The sequence below is a fragment of the Panthera uncia genome (genome assembly GCF_023721935.1).
Source record: "Panthera uncia isolate 11264 chromosome A1 unlocalized genomic scaffold, Puncia_PCG_1.0 HiC_scaffold_17, whole genome shotgun sequence".
NCBI lineage: Eukaryota > Metazoa > Chordata > Mammalia > Carnivora > Felidae > Panthera > Panthera uncia.
Window position 1 is genome coordinate 75628796 of NW_026057577.1, and position 19150 is coordinate 75647945.

The window sequence follows — 19150 nt, forward strand, 5'->3', positions numbered from 1 at the left end:
TTTCTTTCTTTCTTTCTTTCTTTCTTTCTTTCTTTCTTTCTTTCTTTCTTTCTTTCGTCTAAAAGTTTACTTATTTTTGAGAGAGACAGAGAAGGTGTGAACAGGGGAGAAGCAGAGAGAGAGGGAGAGAGAGAATCCCAAGCAGTTTCTGTGCTGTCACCACAGAGCCCAATGCAGGGCTCAAACTCATGAAACCATGAGATCATGACCTGAGCTGAAACCAAGAGTTGGATGCTTAACCGACTGAGCCACCCAGGAGCCCCTACTCCAGTGTGGTTTTTCAGTCTATTACCTACTGCTCTCTCACCCTCCTCAAAGGATGAGGGCTGGCTTGTAGTTCCAGTTGGCCATTCACAGGCAGCAATCTAAAGGGACAGTCTATAAATATCTGCCACCGTATTTGCTCTGGTTCCTGGTTCCTGTGGCCTTGTGTTTCACCTCTTCTGTGATTCCATGAATTAGTCTGTTCTCAAACAAACAGCGCATCAGTCCCTCTAGTTTTTAAATGTTCTTACCATTGGAAAATTAACGAAGGTCTGGATACCCAAAGGAGGTGGCTGCTGATAGAGAGGAAGGCCAGGCCTTAGAAAAGGGTGAGTAGTTGTCTATGATGCAGAGGCTCACATATAACTTTGCTGAAGGCTCTTCTAAGTCCTTTTGGGACTAACTAGCTGTCTGGGTTGCTAGTGCCCAGTTTATAGAGCCATTATGACATCTTGCCTCACATGTTTATGGGAAGGATATTAAAACAGGTGGCCTGTCATGGGGAGATTTTTTTACCCAAATATCTAAATTTAGCTATCAACAGTTATTTATATGTGTTAAATAAGGAAATCTCCAAGGTATAAACTTTATAGTTTTCCAGATACAATCTAAAACTCTTGTCAGCTTTTTCCTCAATATATGATAAGTGAGGATTTAGAAATCAAATATCTAGCAGAAAAAAAGCAGATTTCATGTGTCCCAACTCTGTCTATTGCTTCTCATATAAAAATCAGTTAAATATGACCTCTTTCTGTGGCTTTTATCCTGAGATTTTTGCTGCAAAGGCAAGAATTGTTTATAGGCCAGTTAGTGTAATCTCAATATTGATTCCTACCTCTTAAGGCTTCTTCAAAGCTTTTGTCAAAACACTCACACAAGAATCAGAGTGGGCAGAAATTGATTTTGGAGAGCAAATCTTTCTTTTGAGTACACATTAAAAAAAAGAAAAAAAAACTGTGACCTAACCATTCTCCTTTTTCACATTTTCTAGTGCAGTTTATTTTAGCTTTTAGATGCTTTCCTGTTTTGGTAAATAATAAGGTAAACATCTTTTTATATGTCAACCTGGTGGATGTTGGGAAGAAGTTAGAGGGAGAAGGTAGCTACATATAAGCTGCTGTTGAGGCTAATACACTCAAGCTTGACTGGTCTAGACATGACTTGCCTCCTATCAGCTGGAGTGCTGGCACAGGAAACTGCAATAAAGCAGCTATACAACAGAAGTCTTAAATTTGGCATCCTTTGGTCGAGATAAATAAACTCCTATGAGACGTACTGGTTTTTCTCTCCACTAACATTTGTTGGCCCAAGAGAATTATAAATCCATCCATTGTATTTTTTGCCAAACCTCCTTCCAAAGAGTGAAGCTAAAGACTCTGGACTCAGTAAGGCAAGTAGGCAAGTCATGTGAGCTGTGAGACTGGCAGGTGAGTTTTAAGACAGGGAGCCTAGAATAATCCAGAAGCCCATGTTGGAGGTTAAATTCAGATTGAAAGCACAGTGCATAGTGACAATGAAGTATCTGTCTGAATGTTGTGAGCCCTGCAGTATATCTCAGTATAAGAGGATGGATAATGGAGGCATAATCAACATAAAACTGGTTAAGAATGGGATATAGGAGGCAGAGACTCGCCAGATACCTTGATGTATTGGAGCCTATGTATGGTGGTTTTAGCAGGGACCTGTGCATTTACCTTTGGTTGAAGATGGAGCTGATAAGGACCTGTTTTTACATCTCCCATAAGTCTAGGTCTTCATCATTTTAACCATTAGAGTAATATATTCAGGAGCATTCTTGAATTAGCAGTTAGATTGCCATTACCATTGATTCCTCCAGGCAAAAACCCTACATAGTAGACCAGGTGGTGGGTTTGATCCTGAACTCTGATGAGCTCTGAACCTTCCTTATAACATAATCCAGGTTCCATTGCAGAAAATTAGTGCAGGTCTCTCAGATACAAGGAAGAAATAAGTTCTTAGTGATTTGAACATAGTAGAGAGGAATGAATAAAATATGAATGTGTGGGTGGGTTTACATTAATAGTGGCAATTAGAAACATAAATTTACCAGACTGATGACTTGTGCCATTTTTGAGGGCTTTATGCACTTAACCCCTAGCTTCTAGCATGAGTGAGGGATACATAAGTATTGGAACTATATACTACTTGTTATTTATATATATTCTGCCTGGATTTGACATGTTCATGGATCTCCACTTCCCCTAGCAATGACCCTTGAAGTCATCTATGTGTGGTCTCTTGTCTGATGTTTAGAACTTCAGCCATAACATTGAGTAAGATGGGTAGGACAAGGAGTTAGTGAGAATGGGATTCATAGTCTGTTCTAAAAAAACACTGTGAGTGTAGATAAGCAACATTAATTGTGTCATAATATTGTATGTAAAAAAGCCATGTCGTCAGTCAAACATAGAAACTATGCCCATCTGTAAAGAATTCCTGCTTGAGAAGTAATATTCTGCAAGGAGTATTATTTATCTCATTTTCATCTTTTTTGGGAAACCAAAACTTGATGGTAATATTTTGTTATGAATACCAGATCTGGGGTTGCCTGGGTAGCTCAGTTGGTTAAGCGTCCGACTTCAGCTTAGGTCATGATCTCGCAGTTCATGGGTTTGAGCCCCAAGTCGGGCTGTGGGCTGACAGCTCAAAGCCTGGAACCTGCTTCATATTCTATGTCTCCCTCTCTCTCTGCCTCTCTCCCTCTCATGCTCTGTCTCTCTCAAAAATAAATATTAAAAAAAAAATTTAAAGAGTGCCAGATCTGTCATGGGTAGACATTTTTTATGGAAACACATAGATATGTTGGATATAGCAATGAAATTTCTTTTAGACTCACAGACCTTATATGTCAGAAAAAAGAATTTAAATATAATAATATAAATATATAAAAATTAATATAAATAAAAATAAATAATATAAATATATAAATAAATATATAATAATATAATATAAATAAATATAAATACTAATATCTTTCTTAGTATAATTATAAATATATTTGGTTATCAATTCTAGATGTTATATTATGAATATACATGTACTTTATTTCTTCTTTAACAAAAAAATGGTGAGGAAATTTACCCCTTACAATGAAGGTTTTAATTCCTCTTTCCTTGGGCTTTAATGACTTCCTATGTGACTCGTGGTTTCACCCCAACTAATGTGATAGGGAAGGTCATTTGGAATAGAAGATGCATACTTACTGTGTGTCTTAGTATGGAAGGTATCAGGAACCTGAGTGAAAAGAAAAAAAAACAGCCACAATCCCTGCCCTCACAGAGGTTGAAATTTAATTTGGAAACAAAAGATATTATTCAAATCATATTTTAAACAAATGGGAATTACTACAGTAAATAACATGGAAAAGAGTCATGAGAGTCACAAAGAGGATGAGTTGGCTTTAGGTAAGGAATTTCGGGGGAGGCTTCCCTGAGGTGATGGTCCATTGCACTCTAGTGTGAACAAAGATTCTTAGGAAGATGTGAATATTCCAGGCTGTGGGGATGAATTGTCTGTGTGGCAGTGAACAAAGAGGAAGCAGTTGAAGTGGGATCAGCAAGGCAGAGCATGATGTGAAGTGAGAGTGAGGTTGTTGATAGGTTAGAACAAAACCATGCTGGACCTTGGGACCATGACAAAGAACCTTGCCTTTATTCTAAGAATATTGAGTATCCATCAAAAAATTCAAAAGCAGAGAGATGGAATAATCAGATGTTTCTTTTGAAAAGATGGCTCTAGCCTCAAGGTGGCGAATTGAAGGGAAGTGGAGGCCAAACTTGTCTTTTTCTGGAAGAAGAAATATCATAGCTTTTGGATTTGCAACTCGTAAAAGTTTGCCTTCAGTACATTGTTTATTGTGGATTGTTTTTGAAGATGTCTCTCCTTTAGTACTCTCTGCAAAATGTGTAATCCTAGGCACTCATTAAAGGAAAATGTTGTGTGTTTTTGTGATGCTGTGGCTTCTAACCTGAGCATTCTTACCTATATCTGTGTTGTCTGTTGTCATAAGCTCTGTGCTCCCTATCATGGCCCAAACAAAATACAATAGACTTTTTTTTTCTTCTACTTGAGCTCTTATAAAATAAACCATAACATAAGGGTTTTGAGGGGACATGTCTTGGAAACTTATTCCTGACATTTGGGACAAATCTCCTACCCAGTTGTTTAAACCAGATCCTGCCAATTCCCTCTCTAGAATCGTGTGTTTTGAAAATTAATTCGTGAACCAATTTCATTAAAACCTGGAACTGTTTTTTTTTTTTTTTTTTCATATGGGAGCCTGCTTTTCAAACTGAAGTAACAGTTTGCATACCAGGTTGGACTATAAGTTTTAAGGAAACAGAAAAGAAAGGAAAAAAAATGTTTTCAAAAGCCATTAGAAAGCTATTATGTGTTTGACAGATGGTATTGTCTCACCTTAACCTCACAATTAGATGAGGAAGTATTATTAACATCCCGATACTGTAGCTAAGAAAATGGATTTATTACTTTATAAATTTACGTATGTAATTCTTGTTATAGACTAATGCCTTCCAGCTTCTCTATAAAATCTAGGGGGTGCATCTTTCTTTCTTTAGCTGTAACAATGAGGTTAGATAGTAACCTTTTATCCCTTGTAGAACAAGGCTGGTGAGTCTCCTTACTCCCAGACATTAGTGATAGCATAACAAGGGAAAGGGCCTCAGGCAGGATAGGTGTAGACTGAGAGGTAGGGAAACATTTTTCAGGAGACGAGATCCATCACTCACCCTACGACTACCACCTCTGCCATCACCACCATCACTGTCTCTCAAAATAGCACTATAACTGCCCTCATTATTGCAACTTACCACTTACTTTTGCTGGTATTCTTAACATAGTTATCAGTATAGCTATCATCAAAACACCACCACTGTTGCTACTGCCTTATTTTTATCTAAGCTATCCTGCCAATGGAGCCACCACCGTGTCTGCTATTTATCATCACCCTCATCACCTTGATGACACTTCATGTAGCTAAGTCAGCTCTTCATTTCTTTTTATACATATGACTGGATTTATCTACAAGGGATTCTGATCACAGTTTTAAATTCTCTGCAGCTTACTCCCAGCCTCTTAGAGAAGAATACCAAGTCTATGAAAAGCTATAGACAGGTTTCTAGAAAAAAGCACTTGACTGCAGGAAAGATAAAGAGGTACATGTTAAAAGAGATAATATGAACTGAAGAAGAACAGGCTACTTCAGAAGAGATTAAAGATCAAGTAAGTTAATACTATCAAAAGAGACAGGTTGTAACTAGAGGGATTGAAGAAGAAATTAATGAGAGAACTTGGAGTTAATTGGGAGAGGAGAAAAGATACAGACTATAACTCTAGATTAAAAGCCCTTTATTACCACTGTAGATAAATCATTAATCACCAGATACTTGGGGGGAAAATGGAAGAATTTGCCATTTTATATTTATCTGACTACTAGGAATCCATAAGATAATCTAGATAATGCTCATTCAAAACAAAATGTAAAAAGAAAAATAAACAGGGATAGAACTTAAAAAAAAAAAACATTGGTGGTAAGAGGCAATCTCAAATGATATTCTCTATTTATTTTGAATAATAACAATATTGGTCAAAACCTGTAAGTTTTGCTTATTGTTTCTCCTTCCTTTGGCTGTAGGAAAGATAAAAAATTATAAAGTAAGTCCCTTGGATAGATTATTTCTATTTGAAATGAAGCCTCAACAGCTCACCCTTGATTGGGAAATGAAGCAGAACCCTAGGGCATCCACATAAAAATAAGGTGGGTACTTGTTAGGCAGAGTGCACTCTGGCATGTTCCTTAAAATAAAGGAAAATACAAATTTCACACCAAATTCACAGTCCTTGCCGCTTAAACTCAAACCCCTAAGCTCAACAGGAAATCTGTCTAAACCTACAAAGTGAACCTTGTGACTATAGGTTTGAGAGAGATTTTTATATAGGTTCCAGATAAATTAGAAAACCAAGTGGTTCTGTCTATAACAAAAGTAGTCAAATTAAGGTCAGGATAGAGTTTACTCTTCCAAAAAATATGTACAGTAAAAAGAAAATGCTTAGTAACCTTGAAAGTGACCTCAACAGAAAAGTAAACAACCAAACAAAAGCAATCATGGAAACAATAAAATCTAGTTTATATTTAGTTATAATTGGTAATAGTCCAAACTATACATGCAAATGCATTAAATTCTCACTGAAAATAACAAGGTTCACAAGCATGGAAAAAGCATCTGTCTATTACATGCAAGTGATACAGCAAAAACAACTTAACAGAGGAAATTTGAAAAGGATAGAGAAAACTGTGTAAGGGATATTAAAAAGAGAAGAGGAGTAGATATTTTAAATTGGAGAATTTAAAAAGCATGAATAGAAAACAGAATACAGGATTAAAGTTGAACTTTTCAGAAAAAGCATTTAACTTATGAGCATTTACCAGTTGTTAACATAGAAAGGAGATATGTAAGTCCAGATACAAAGAGATGTATGGGAAAAATGAGAGCTATGAATCAGCCTGACTCTCATTCACTTGTAGGCAACTGTTAAGATAAGGTCTGATGAATCCTGAATTGTCAAAGAAACAGACCTCTGTTCTCATTATCCAATACTGAGTTCAAGAAAGTATTTTGATCAGGCCAAGTTGGCCTGGGGAGGCTGGGTGTGAAATATGAGATATTGTTTTAGTTTTCGTTTCTTTGGGAATTTTAAAAGGTATTTTGTGTAGAGGTTACTGTTTGCCAGCATCATAGAATGCATTATACGTCTGCCTCTGAGATTAATGAGATGAACTGGCCCAGGTGAGAAGTCTGCAACACATTTATCCAGCTAAGGCTTCATGTAGAAATGCTTCATTAATGCGGGAGGGAGAGAGCTGTGCTCTCAGTAGTATCACATGACATATACTCACATGTCATCTTGCTAGGGAGGTACAGTCACCTGGAATTTCTTAGATCTGTGGCTTGATTTCTTTCCTCAGTTTTGGAAAATTCTCTGCTCTCGTCTCTTTAAATATTCCATTGCCTCGTTCTGTCTTTTTTTCTCATTCTGGGATGCCAGTACTGTGAATCTTGGAACTTCAGTCTGGATTTTTTTTTCCTGAACTATTTTCAAAATTAATAATTCAAGATTAATAATTTTCAAGATTAATAATTAACTCTTTAGCTGTATCTGATCTGCTCTTAAGCACACATGTACTAGGTTCTTAATTACATTTTCATTTCCACTTGATTTTTAGAATTTAAAAATATAGTTTTTGTCGACTGTCTAAATTCTGCATCTTATTTGTGTTCCTGAATATATTAATTTTAGCATTTATTTATTTTTTATTTAGACAACAAGCATTTGTTAACTATATACTATCAAATCCGTAACAAGTGTTGGTGTTAACAAAAATGAATGAGGCTTGGTCTTTAATTGTTTATTTTATTTTATTTTTTTACTTAAATCCAAGTTAGTTAACATATAGTGTAATAATGGTTTCGAGAGTAGAATTTAGTGATTCATCACTTACATATGACACCCAGTGCTCATCCCAAAGAGTGCCTTCCTTAATGCCCATCACCCATTTAGCCCACCCCCCCACCCAACACCCCACCAGCAACCCTCAGCTTGCTCTCTGTATTTAAGTCTCTTATGGTTTGTCTCCCTAATTATAGCAAGTTTAAAGCCTCTGTGTGATAACTCTAATGTACAGCTTACCTGTGAATCTGTTTGATCTTTTTTGTGTTGCTGCTTGAGTAATTCTTGTCCTTTTTCATAACTGCTCATTTCTTTTACTGAATAATAGACATTATAGATGGAAAAATTGTAAGAATTAATTTGAGACTCAGGATGATGTTATTCATTGGAAATAATTTACATTTGCTTTAGTCAGGTAGTGAGGCTAGGGATAGATGAAATTTAATTCAATCAGGGATTGAACCCATGGCAGCATTCAGTCCTTGTAACAGCTGCATTGTTTCTTTTTCTTTTTCTGTTTTTTTTTTTTTAATGTTTATTTATTTATTTTGAGAGAAAGAGTGCAAGAGTAAGCAGGGCAGGGGTAGGGAGAGAGGGAGAGAGAGAATCCAAGGAAGCCCACACTGTCAGTGATAAAGCCCCACACAGGGCTCAATCTCATGAACCATGAGATCATGACCGGGAACCAAGATCAAGAGTGATGTTCAACCACTCAACCTACTGAGCCACCCAGGCACCCCACAGCTGTACTGCATCTGATTCATTGTTATTCTTAGAGTTTGGCCTTTCAGGATCTCTTGTATTTCAAAGAAAAAAACCAAATAAACAAACACCTGCTCTGGTCCCCTCTTCCCTGATAACCTTCAGACTATTTTAGGTCTCCCAGCTCTATGAGATTTTCAAAAGTTCTTGTCAGTTCTTCAGCTTCTCAGTCATCTTCAGAATAGTAAACCCTGCTAAATTTATTCGAGCGCCACCAGTCTCTGGTGTTTCCAGACATTTTTATCTGTAATATAGGATACGTTTTTCACTTCTCTGTAGAATTTAAAATTCTCTCACTTTCTTCAAATTTTGAACTTTCATCTAAAAGATTTAGGTGTGTGTATTTAAAAAAAAAAAAAAAAGTCCTGGTTGGTTCTTGAAGGGCTCATTCCATGAGGAAGTTTGTGATTTTTTTTTTTTTTAGAAATGACAAATTTTATTTTATTTTTGATTATTTAATTCTATTCTTTCTGGAATTTCCGATGTGTAGATTTTAGATTTTTTTGGAACCTATCCTTGTTGTTTTAAGAAAAGGCATAATGGTGAAGTAGTAAAGAGAGTAACTTAATCAAGTTTCACTGCTTCATTTTAAAATTTAGTTAACTTTTTATACAACCTAAAAGATTACCCCAGATTTCATGGGGGATAAATGTTTGTGTCACAGTAATCCCCTAGAGGGAGGTTACAGTATCCCTGCTCAGTGTGAGTCTGCTGGTATAATAGGCTGGAGAGAGATGAGAATAAAGTCATGGAGATATTTGTGAATCCAGAAACTGACCCTACCATTGGAGATCAATCCATACAACCCTTGACCTGATATAATCTAATTCTAGTAGGTCATTCAGATAAGATAGAGAGAGTGAAAGAGACTACAGAAAATTTTATTCATGCCTTAGGGGAAGGCCAAGAAAAAAATCTTTTTAAATTCTATGGCTTTAAATTCTATGGTTGTTCTTTATTAAAATGGTAAAAATAAAATATAAATAAATTTTAGTTAACTGGGTGAGCCTAGTTAAATCTGGAAAACTATGTGTGCCTAAGCTTCATTTTGAGAAAAGATAATTAATTACACATTTTCAAATTACTCTGAGAAAAAAAAAAAAGTAGGTAAAACATGTAATTATTAGGTCTCATTTGTTCAACACTTGGTGTTAATACTTTAACTTCCAGAACATTAATTTCCTCTTCACTTGTGCCATTTTACTGGATTTTTTCCCTTTAGGACTCAATCTTAAAATATCTGATAACCCTCATTTAGTTATATAATTATTCCTTTTTGCAGATAGCCTTGCTGAGAATACAGATTTGAATTTTAAAATTCTTTTATCATTTGCATTATGTTTCGTTTTAATCCATCATAGTCCCTTTTATGTTGTTAGATCTTTACTCCAAATATTTGATAATTCTTACTCATGTTTTTAAGTAAGAGTTAGACTGAGGAGTGTGGGTGGCTACGGTGTTCTTAGCGATTTGCCACTTAGTTTCCACAATAGCATCTCTTGTGAACAGAAGAGCTGATTGTGGGCTCTGGTTCAATGGAAAGTATATGTCAGGGTAGTTTTGCTCTCTGGATGCAGTGATAGATAGCTTAAGCTGGGGATCCCCCAATGCCAAATGGGATTTGGGGAGGTAGGGTAATTACACTTATGTTTAAAGACTGCCTTGAACTAAAAATCTCTGAACTTTAAAAATATAATGAAAGCACTGGTAATGGATTCTAAAAAGAATACTCTTCCCACCTATATCATATTTTTAGGCTTTTAATTTTGTATGTAGAGCTATCTATGTATCTATGAATTAAGATTCATCTGTGGGGCACCTGGGTGGCTCAGGCAGTTAAACATCTGACTCTTGTTTTCACTTCAGGTAATGATCTCACAGTGAGTTGGAGCCCCGCATTGGGCTCTGTGCTGATGGCATGGAGCCTGCTTGGGATTCTCTCTCCCTCTCTCTGCCCCTCCCCTGTTTCTTTCTCTCTCTCTCTCTCTCTCTCTCTCTCTCAGAATAAACTTACAAAAAAAAATTCATCTACATTATTCTCAGGTATATTTTTTTTTTTTTTAGCCTTTGTGGGAACTTTGATAAGGTTATTTTAGACATCTCTTTTTCTTTTCCAGTTAAAAAGAAAACATTTTGTTGTAGTTCTCATTCAGATCTTGTGTCACGATCACTATATTTCTTGAGTGCATTTTTTTTATCCTTTCACTGTCAAAATTAATTTATTCTACAACCCAATCTTTCTAACAGTTTCTGTCAATTTATATATCTATAAAGGAGGATATGTCAGAATCCATTTAGCACATTTCAGCTTCGTTTTGAGAAGCTTTGAGAAAAGGAAGAATATGTATGGTCTGGAATACAAATATAAAATCTACTTTTGAAATTTGGATACATTTTAATGAAGTTTTACCAGAAGATACAAAAAGACAAAGGAAGATAAAATTTCATTTTTAATATTCCTTGAGATTTTCCTAGGCACATAGAGCCTTCATACATTTCCTTAAAATATTTCTTAAAAAAAATCACAACTTCTACAGAGTGCTGACTTAAATATTCAGCATACGGAACAAAGGTGATTGTATCACCAACCTCAGTTTATTTCTATTTGTGATAACAGAACTATCAACTTCCTAAGAAAAGGATTTGTGAAAATATTCAAAGTTGAATATACAAAATTTCATGTTGTAGTAAAAAGATCATGTACTTAGTAGAATAACAATGACAATGATAGTAAACTTTTCTTATAAATTATGTGCTGTTAAGCTATTGATTCTTGGATATATAAAAATGTTTTGTCATATTAATGTATTTGTAATAAATGTATATGAATGAATATTTATAGAAACCTCATTCCAGTGTTCATAAAATTTGACCTACTTAAAAAGGCTACTTGTACAGATTATTACATCCAATTTTATTCCCTAATATTCTTATCCTTTACCATTTTCTTCTTTTGAAAATGAGTGAACCAAACAAGAACAAATGTTTGTGGAAAACCTGCTTTTTATTGAGGTAAATTCTACTGTAATTTTGGCTGAAATGGATATACATTATTTTTTTTTCCAGTGGAGATGTTTGTTCACATATGTATGTCCGGGAAGCAAAAAAAAAAAAAAAAAAAAAATATTTAAAATAAACCATCATGAAAGAGGGAAAGAAAAAAGAGAACCAGTCTTCAGAAAAATCATCATTTCAACAAATGTTCTGATTTTGCTTTGTTGATGAATATATTAATGCAGCAGATCATCTAAAAACTTTTCCAGTTGTATTAGAATCTCAAATGTTTATAAATAGTTAAGATAAAGTTTAATATTTTGTTCTATTAAAAAATCTGTCTCAATTCAAATGGGGAAAAAGTCAGCTTCTCAAATATGAGGTAGAATTAAAGAAAATTAAAAGTCACTAAACTTCAGTTCTTGATAAGCATACAAACAAATAACAACTGTATATTTGTTCTATCTCTGACAACTCAATATTTGTTTCATACATTAACATGCTCATTTAGTGTTTGGTGGTAAATCCCATAAGCAGAAAGTGTTTATCTTCTATCCAAAATAATAATAAATACAGTTTGCAAGATTTTAAGTACCTGAGACAACAATAGACCCAGAATTGTGGGAGTAAATTCTCATGAACAAAACTGTCTTTTCAGTATTTGGCAACTTTTAGAAATATTCCTTTTAATGTTCTAATTGACATGAACCACTCATTAAATTATACTATCTTTATTTTTAATATCGATATGTATACACGTGTGTGTGTGTGTGTGTGTATATGTGTAAAATACATATATATATATATATATATATATATATATATATATATATGCACAAATTTCTAGTTGCAGTTACTTCTGGATAACATGTATGGATAATTTTAATAACCTTTATATACTTTCTCTCTAAACTTCATGTCTTCCACAATTTAAATTCAGATAAGAATCAAGTAAATGTTATAAAATAATGAATTTTGAATTTAGGGGTTTAAATAGTACTCGAAGAATTTTTTAAGTCAAAAGAAAAAAGGACACATTGGTAAATACATAGTAAACATCATAAAAAAAAAGTTTTATGTGATCTGTCACTCAGCAACTCTTCAACATAGCTCAAACAGGGCTCAAGATGCTACAATGCAGTATGAAGAGTTCATAGAAATCAATAAAGAAAAGATGATGAGCCTCCAGGATGCCAGGGATTTGGTTTGCTTTTCTAACCACTCTCTGCCCTAATGCCTGACAAAGAATTGTTGTTCCACAAGGTAACCCAAGTAACTCTTTGTTTGAAAATCAAAATACTCAGCATTGTGAAAAGAATCTGCTTATGTAGTTTTGAAGAAACATAAGTTGGTACAACCTTAATGGAGGCCATTTTGCTTTCCTAAAAAAATCTTTAAAGGTCTTCATCCACTTTGAACCATAGCTCCTGTTCTGATAGTGTATCTTTAAGAGTAATTAAAAAGAAAGTAAATTCTTTATACAGAAAGATTTTTATTCTAGTGCTCTTAATAATAAGGAAAGCAGGGAAGAAGTCTAATTATCCACTAATATAATATCAATTTAATGTAATATGTGGTGGGGGGCAATGGGTGAAAAAGTTGAAGGGCTTAAGAGTCCACTTAACACAATGAGCCCTGAGAAATGTATGGAATTGTTGAATCCCTATATTGTACACATGAAACTACTATAACACTGTAAGGTAATTACATTGGAATTAAAATATAAGTAAAAAACTTAAAACATTCACAAAAAGTTAATATTGTGGTAGAAAGAGTATGTTTTAGTATTTAATTAGTAGCTAGTGTATATTGAAAGCTCATTATATTTAAAACACTATTCCAAACATTTATGTAACTTTCTAATTCTCATATTAACAAAACACAGCAAGTACTGTTATCATTCCTGTTTTATAGTGGATAACACCAAGAGAGAAAGGTGTTAGGTAAACTGCTTGAGCTCACATCATTAGAACATGAGAGATGAAATTTGAACTTTGATCCCAGAAACTTTGATCGCAGATCCTGTACTCTTGTATTATTCTGTTTCTTATTGAAAAAGGTATAAAAATATGCATATAATATCACAAATATTTTATACATAAATAGACACATACATACATAAGTGAAAAAATTAAGATGATCATTTTTGTATGGTAAAATTATGGGTGACTCTTCCCTTGTTTCTACTTTCCAGTATTGGATACACTTTTCTATAATAGATTTGTACCAGTTTTATAATGAGATAAAAGTATATATTTTTAGATAAAATATCAAGCCTTGTCATGACTTGTCCTGATAAGGCCTTATCAAGCCTTATCATTGAATTAAAAGTTTGATTCTCTTAATTGAGGATGAGTTACACAAATCAGGTCTCTGCGATGCAGAATAGGGTTTGGGATGAGTTAGCTCTCAAAAAATAGTTGCAAACTGATTGACTAAAAGAATGAATTAAATGGCTAAGTCATTCAAATCGGGTTAAAGTTGTTTCCTCTTTGTGTAAAATTTGAAGTTTATAGATTTCTTAGAGTTCACATACATGTACATATATAGGGATGACATGAATATTCATGGAATATTTTTAAACTTCCATCTCTCCAATAATATTTTCAATATGTTTTATAGAATATCAGCAATGCAGGATGATAATTTAAAACAGGACCTATTGGCAGAGTTTAGAAATGCTATGTATTACCTCTCCTTACAGATTTAAAATGCTCATTATTATGTTAGTATTTTAAAGAAAAATCTTAAAGAAAAACGAAGTTTTATTCTTTGACCAAATTTTTCTTAAGGAAACTGTGGAAACTTTGCAATACTTTTTTGGTCAGCGCTGCTGTAAATAATTTTTATTCCCTTCAAGATGCTTCCCATGATATAATATCTTTTATACTTTTGGAGCATAGATTGATTATACAGGAATGACTTTCCAGATATGAGTGTCTAGGAATTCAGGAGTCTACTCTGACTGTAGTTTCATATTTGAATTTTAATTGTATATATTATTTATCAACAGTATATAACTTATGTCTCTGGATAATAAACCTCTCATTAAACAGCATTTGAGCCACGAAATAAAGGAACTTAAGAATTTAGTCCTGTCTGGAAAGATACAGCTTTCTAAATAGTCATTCAAAATAAACTCACTGATTTTTCACATATTATATGGCAGTGCTTACATTAGGTCATCTTTTTTTGACTGCAGATTTTCTAGAAATATCCATTCAGTGATTTTGTTTGTGCTTCAATATTATTGTTATAAAAACATATGTATATTCATTAATAACAACAACAACAACAACAAAAACACCAAATAGCTCAGAAAGTATCTCTATGTATATAAATCAATATAGATACTGGTATGCTATTTTACATAAATGGATTTTTATTCTATGTATTATTTTAAAACCTATCTGCTTATCAATTTCCACTCATTTTCCCCTCTCCTTTGGCCCTCTGATCTATTCACAGTGGTTTCTAATAGTACCTTGTATGTCAATATTATGGGAATTCTTTTATCTGGGATATTTCCCCCTTAATTTTTATTGAAGTTAACATAAGTGACACCTTTAGATATCAGCTAAATTGTCAGTTTTTTTTTTTTTTCAGAGAAACTGTTCTATCCTCCCTTTCTAGATAAATTTCTAATACCTTCTAGTCTTAAAAGACTGGGTACCTCTCCTTCATAGCAGCTGTAACAGATAAAATACTATTTGTTTTTCTCAGATAAATTGTCTTTCCTCAGAAGATTAAGCTTTCCATAAGGGCATGGTTCAAAACCTTTTCTCCCCATTGGTGGTAATATTTGTTAGTACTCACCCCTGTTCCCATGCTTTTGTGTTAACTATTGCAAAGAATTGGAAACCTGAAAATTACATTTTAAGCCTCTTTTGCAGTTGGATTTTACATAGGTTCTGCCAATGGTTGTCTCTGGACAGAGGTAAGACACCTGGTGAGAGGGATAGCCATTCTGCCTCTGGCTCCAGCATCAGAATCACCTATAAGTGGCTTTGTGACCCAGGCAGCAGCATCAGTAGTTTCAGTAATGGGAGCATAGAAGCTACTGCTTAGTACATACATCTAGAAGCATCAAAGTGAACTTGGGGATTTGGTCTGGGTAGTGGGAAGTCCTGATTTCTGGGTAACACCATCATATTCCTTGAGTTCTTTCAGCCCATCTATCACCTTTATAATAAATTGTTACTTTGGACCCCTCACTGCTTTACATAGATTGGTTTCTGATTTCCTAACTGGATCCTGACCAAAAAACCTAGTTCATGTCATGTATTTTCAGTGAATGCATGCACCTGCTTTTTCACTCAATAATATGCCATAGACATATTTTATGTAAATAAATGCAGATATACATCAACATTGATTTATACATCTATCTAAATTACTCCTTCTAGCTAAGCTATAAAATAGAAATAAGATTTATTAAAATCATCTCTGAGTTGAGGCTACATTTAATTTTTAACATTCTATTATTGTGTCAGGCCTCAGCCTCAAATAATGGGGAACTGTAATTAGGACTTTGGAATTACATGAATTTTTAGAGAATGCATGTGGTTATATTTAAATTCAATTTTCACTAATAATTTAGACATAGGAAAATTAGTTAAGTTATTCATATTGATGAAAAAGTATCTTTCAAAGAGTATTTTAACATATTCTATTAGATGAATAGATTATTAGAAAATAAACTGATCATGAATACTAGCTGTATTTGGTATTCTATTTGAATTAAATTCTCTTGATTTATGATAATAGGGTAAAACAATTCCTCCAGAGTTCTAAGTAGTCCTAAAGGCACACCTAAAGCCTCAAGAAAGTAGGAGAAAAGTTTCAGGCTTGAAGAACAATCATGTAAGTGAGTAGATTCTAGTTCACCCTAACTTGAAATAACTGAAAGCAGAATAATATAGCCTTTTAAAGGAGAAAAAATATATTAAAAATATTACTATCCCTTTAAATTGGAAAATGGTTCTAATTTAATGAAACAATGAAACAGTCTCTTTGTATTAAAAAGTCATTCATTGTATTATAAACATGTCACAACATGTATAGAACAGAAAACAAGAATGACAGGCATTTGAACCAAAGAATTGATTTAATTTTTGTTTCTTTCCTATATTGAGATAATATTGACATGCAACATTGTATTAATTTCAGGTATACAACATAATGATTCAACACTTGTTTATACTATGAAATGATCCCCACAGGTAGTCTAGTGACTGTGGTCACCATAAAAAATTTAAGAAAAGATTTTTTTTTTCTTGTGATGAGAACTGTGAAGCTCAACTCTCCCAGCAACCTTCAAATATGCTCTATAATACCACTGAGTACAGTCCTTTTGTGCTGTACAACATCCCCATGACCTTCACATTTCACAACGGAAGTCTGTACTTCCAACCCCCCTCACCAGTTTTGGCCAGACCCCAACTTCACTTCTCCCAGCAACTACCACTCTTTTCTCTGTATCTATAAGTTTTGTTTTGTTGTTCATGTGTTTTGTTGTTTTAGATTCCATATATCATTGAAATCATATGGCATTTTTCTTTCCCTGTTTGACTTAGCATAATATTCTCAACATAGCCCATCCATTTTGTAAATGGCAAGCTTCCACTCTTTATTATGGCTGATAATTTTCCATTGTGGACATATATATACACCATGACTTCTTTATCCATTCACCCATTTACACTCTGCTTTCCATATCTTGACTATTGCAAATACTGTTGAACATAGGGGTGCAGATAGTTTTCTGGATTGGTCTTTTTGTTTTCTTTGGATAGATCACCAGAGGTTGGATTGTTGGATCATACAGTAATTACATTCTTTAATTTTTGGAGGAACCTCCATACTATTTTCCATAGTGGCGACCCCGATTTATCTTCCCCCCAACAGTACATGAGGGTTTCCTAGTCTCTATTTTTACCAACACTTATTATTTGTCTTTTTGATAATAGTCATTCAAACAGGTGTGAGGTCATAGCTCATAGTGGCTTTGATTTGCATTTCCCAAATGATTAATGATATTGAGCATCTTTTCATGTACTTGTGGGTTATCTGTATGTATGTCTTTGGAAAAATGCATTTTCATGTCTTCTGCCCATTTTTTAATTGGATTGTCTTTTTGCTTGGAACTCATCTTTGAGAGAATGTTAGAGGTCTTTTTCCTTGAAAATGGTAAAGTGGGGATATTTATTTGAAGCAAAATAAATGAGTATTGTGTTTCTTCTGTTAAGAGACATAAAATTTTGTCTCTTCTGAAGAATTTTTCAATTAAACAATAAATTTGAAAGAGGTAAAGTTTAACAATCTATAAGAAGCTATAAGCTTCTTATAAAAGAAGCCCATCTAATGTGATTTGTTCTTTTTCTGTTAAAATACATAATTTTCACTGATAAGAATTCCTTTTTTTTTTTTTAATTCCAGTTAGTTAACATACAGTGTGATATTGGTTTCAGGTGTATAATACAGTGATTCAACACTTGATACATCTCCTGGTCTCATTACAGTAAGTGCACTCTTTAATCTTTATCACCTATTTTACCCATTTCCCCACCCACCTCCTTTCTGGTAACCATCAGTTCTCTATGGTTAAGAATTTCTTTCATGGGGTGCCTGGGTGGTTCAGTCAGTTGAGGGTCTGACTCTTGATTTTGGCTCAGGTCATGATTCCAAGGTTGTGAGATCGAGGCCCATGTTAGGCTATGTGCTGAGCATGGAGTCTGCTTAGTATTCATTCTTCCTCTCTCTCTCTCTTGCTCTCACTCTCGCTCTCTCTATCTCTTTCTACCCCTTTCTCCCATTCATGAGCTCTCTCTCTCTAAAATAAAAAATAAACATTCTATTCCTTGATTTGCCTCCTTTTTTTAGTTTCCCTTTGCTCATTTGTTTCTTAAATTTCACATATGAGTGAAATCATTTGCTCTTTGTCTTCTCTAACTGACATGAAAAGATAAGAGTTTCTTTTAGGTCTACAGATAGTTCATTTTAATATATAGTTAAATAACCATATAATTTGTTGATGAAGAATAAGTATCTCTGATATATATATATATATATATATATATATATATATATATATACACACATTTATTTGCTCTTATATGTATATTATATGTGGTATATGTTCTCTCAATTGAAGGAACATCTTAGGATATTTCTTTCTTTTAATGTTTTAATGAGGTGAAATTCACATAACATAAAATTAACGATTTAGGCTGTGCAAATATACTGCTATTCAGTATATTCACAGTCTTGTGCAGGCATCACCTTTATCTAGCTCCAAAACATTTATGATGTTTCTTTGAGGCTATTTGAGCATGCTGCTGAAAACCCCACTGTAGAGTCTTCTACTGGTTCCATAATGGTACTTACACCCTGATGCAGTCTCCTTGAACATTAATTATGTGCTTGCCATTGTGACTTGTTTTGGCCAAAGGACTATCAAAAGCATGATTGAACCAGAGGCTTGGTGAGGGCTTGGACATTGGGTTTACCCTCTTGAAGCACTGCCTCCATATTAAGAAGACTAGCCTATTCTTCAGGAAAAGTTACACAGAAGTGAGCAGAAGCACCTCAGTCAAAAGTCCAACCTGAGTTTATAAACATGGGAAACCATGTTTGATCTACC

The 19150-nt window shown here is 34.0% G+C and overlaps 1 long non-coding RNA gene across 2 annotated transcripts in view; it reads right to left on the reverse strand.

The window, feature by feature from the left end:
• The window catches only part of LOC125934327 (uncharacterized), a 43852-nt gene extending 28390 nt beyond the window's left edge, over window positions 1–15462 (reverse strand). For both annotated transcript variants that reach the window (XR_007461318.1, XR_007461319.1), the window contains exons 1-3: window positions 15325–15462; window positions 7993–8069; window positions 7202–7394 (exon numbers count right to left, since the gene is read on the reverse strand). This is a non-coding gene — a long non-coding RNA (uncharacterized LOC125934327). The remainder of the gene's footprint in view (window positions 1–7201; window positions 7395–7992; window positions 8070–15324) is intronic.
• Between the last annotated feature and the right edge of the window lie 3688 nt (window positions 15463–19150).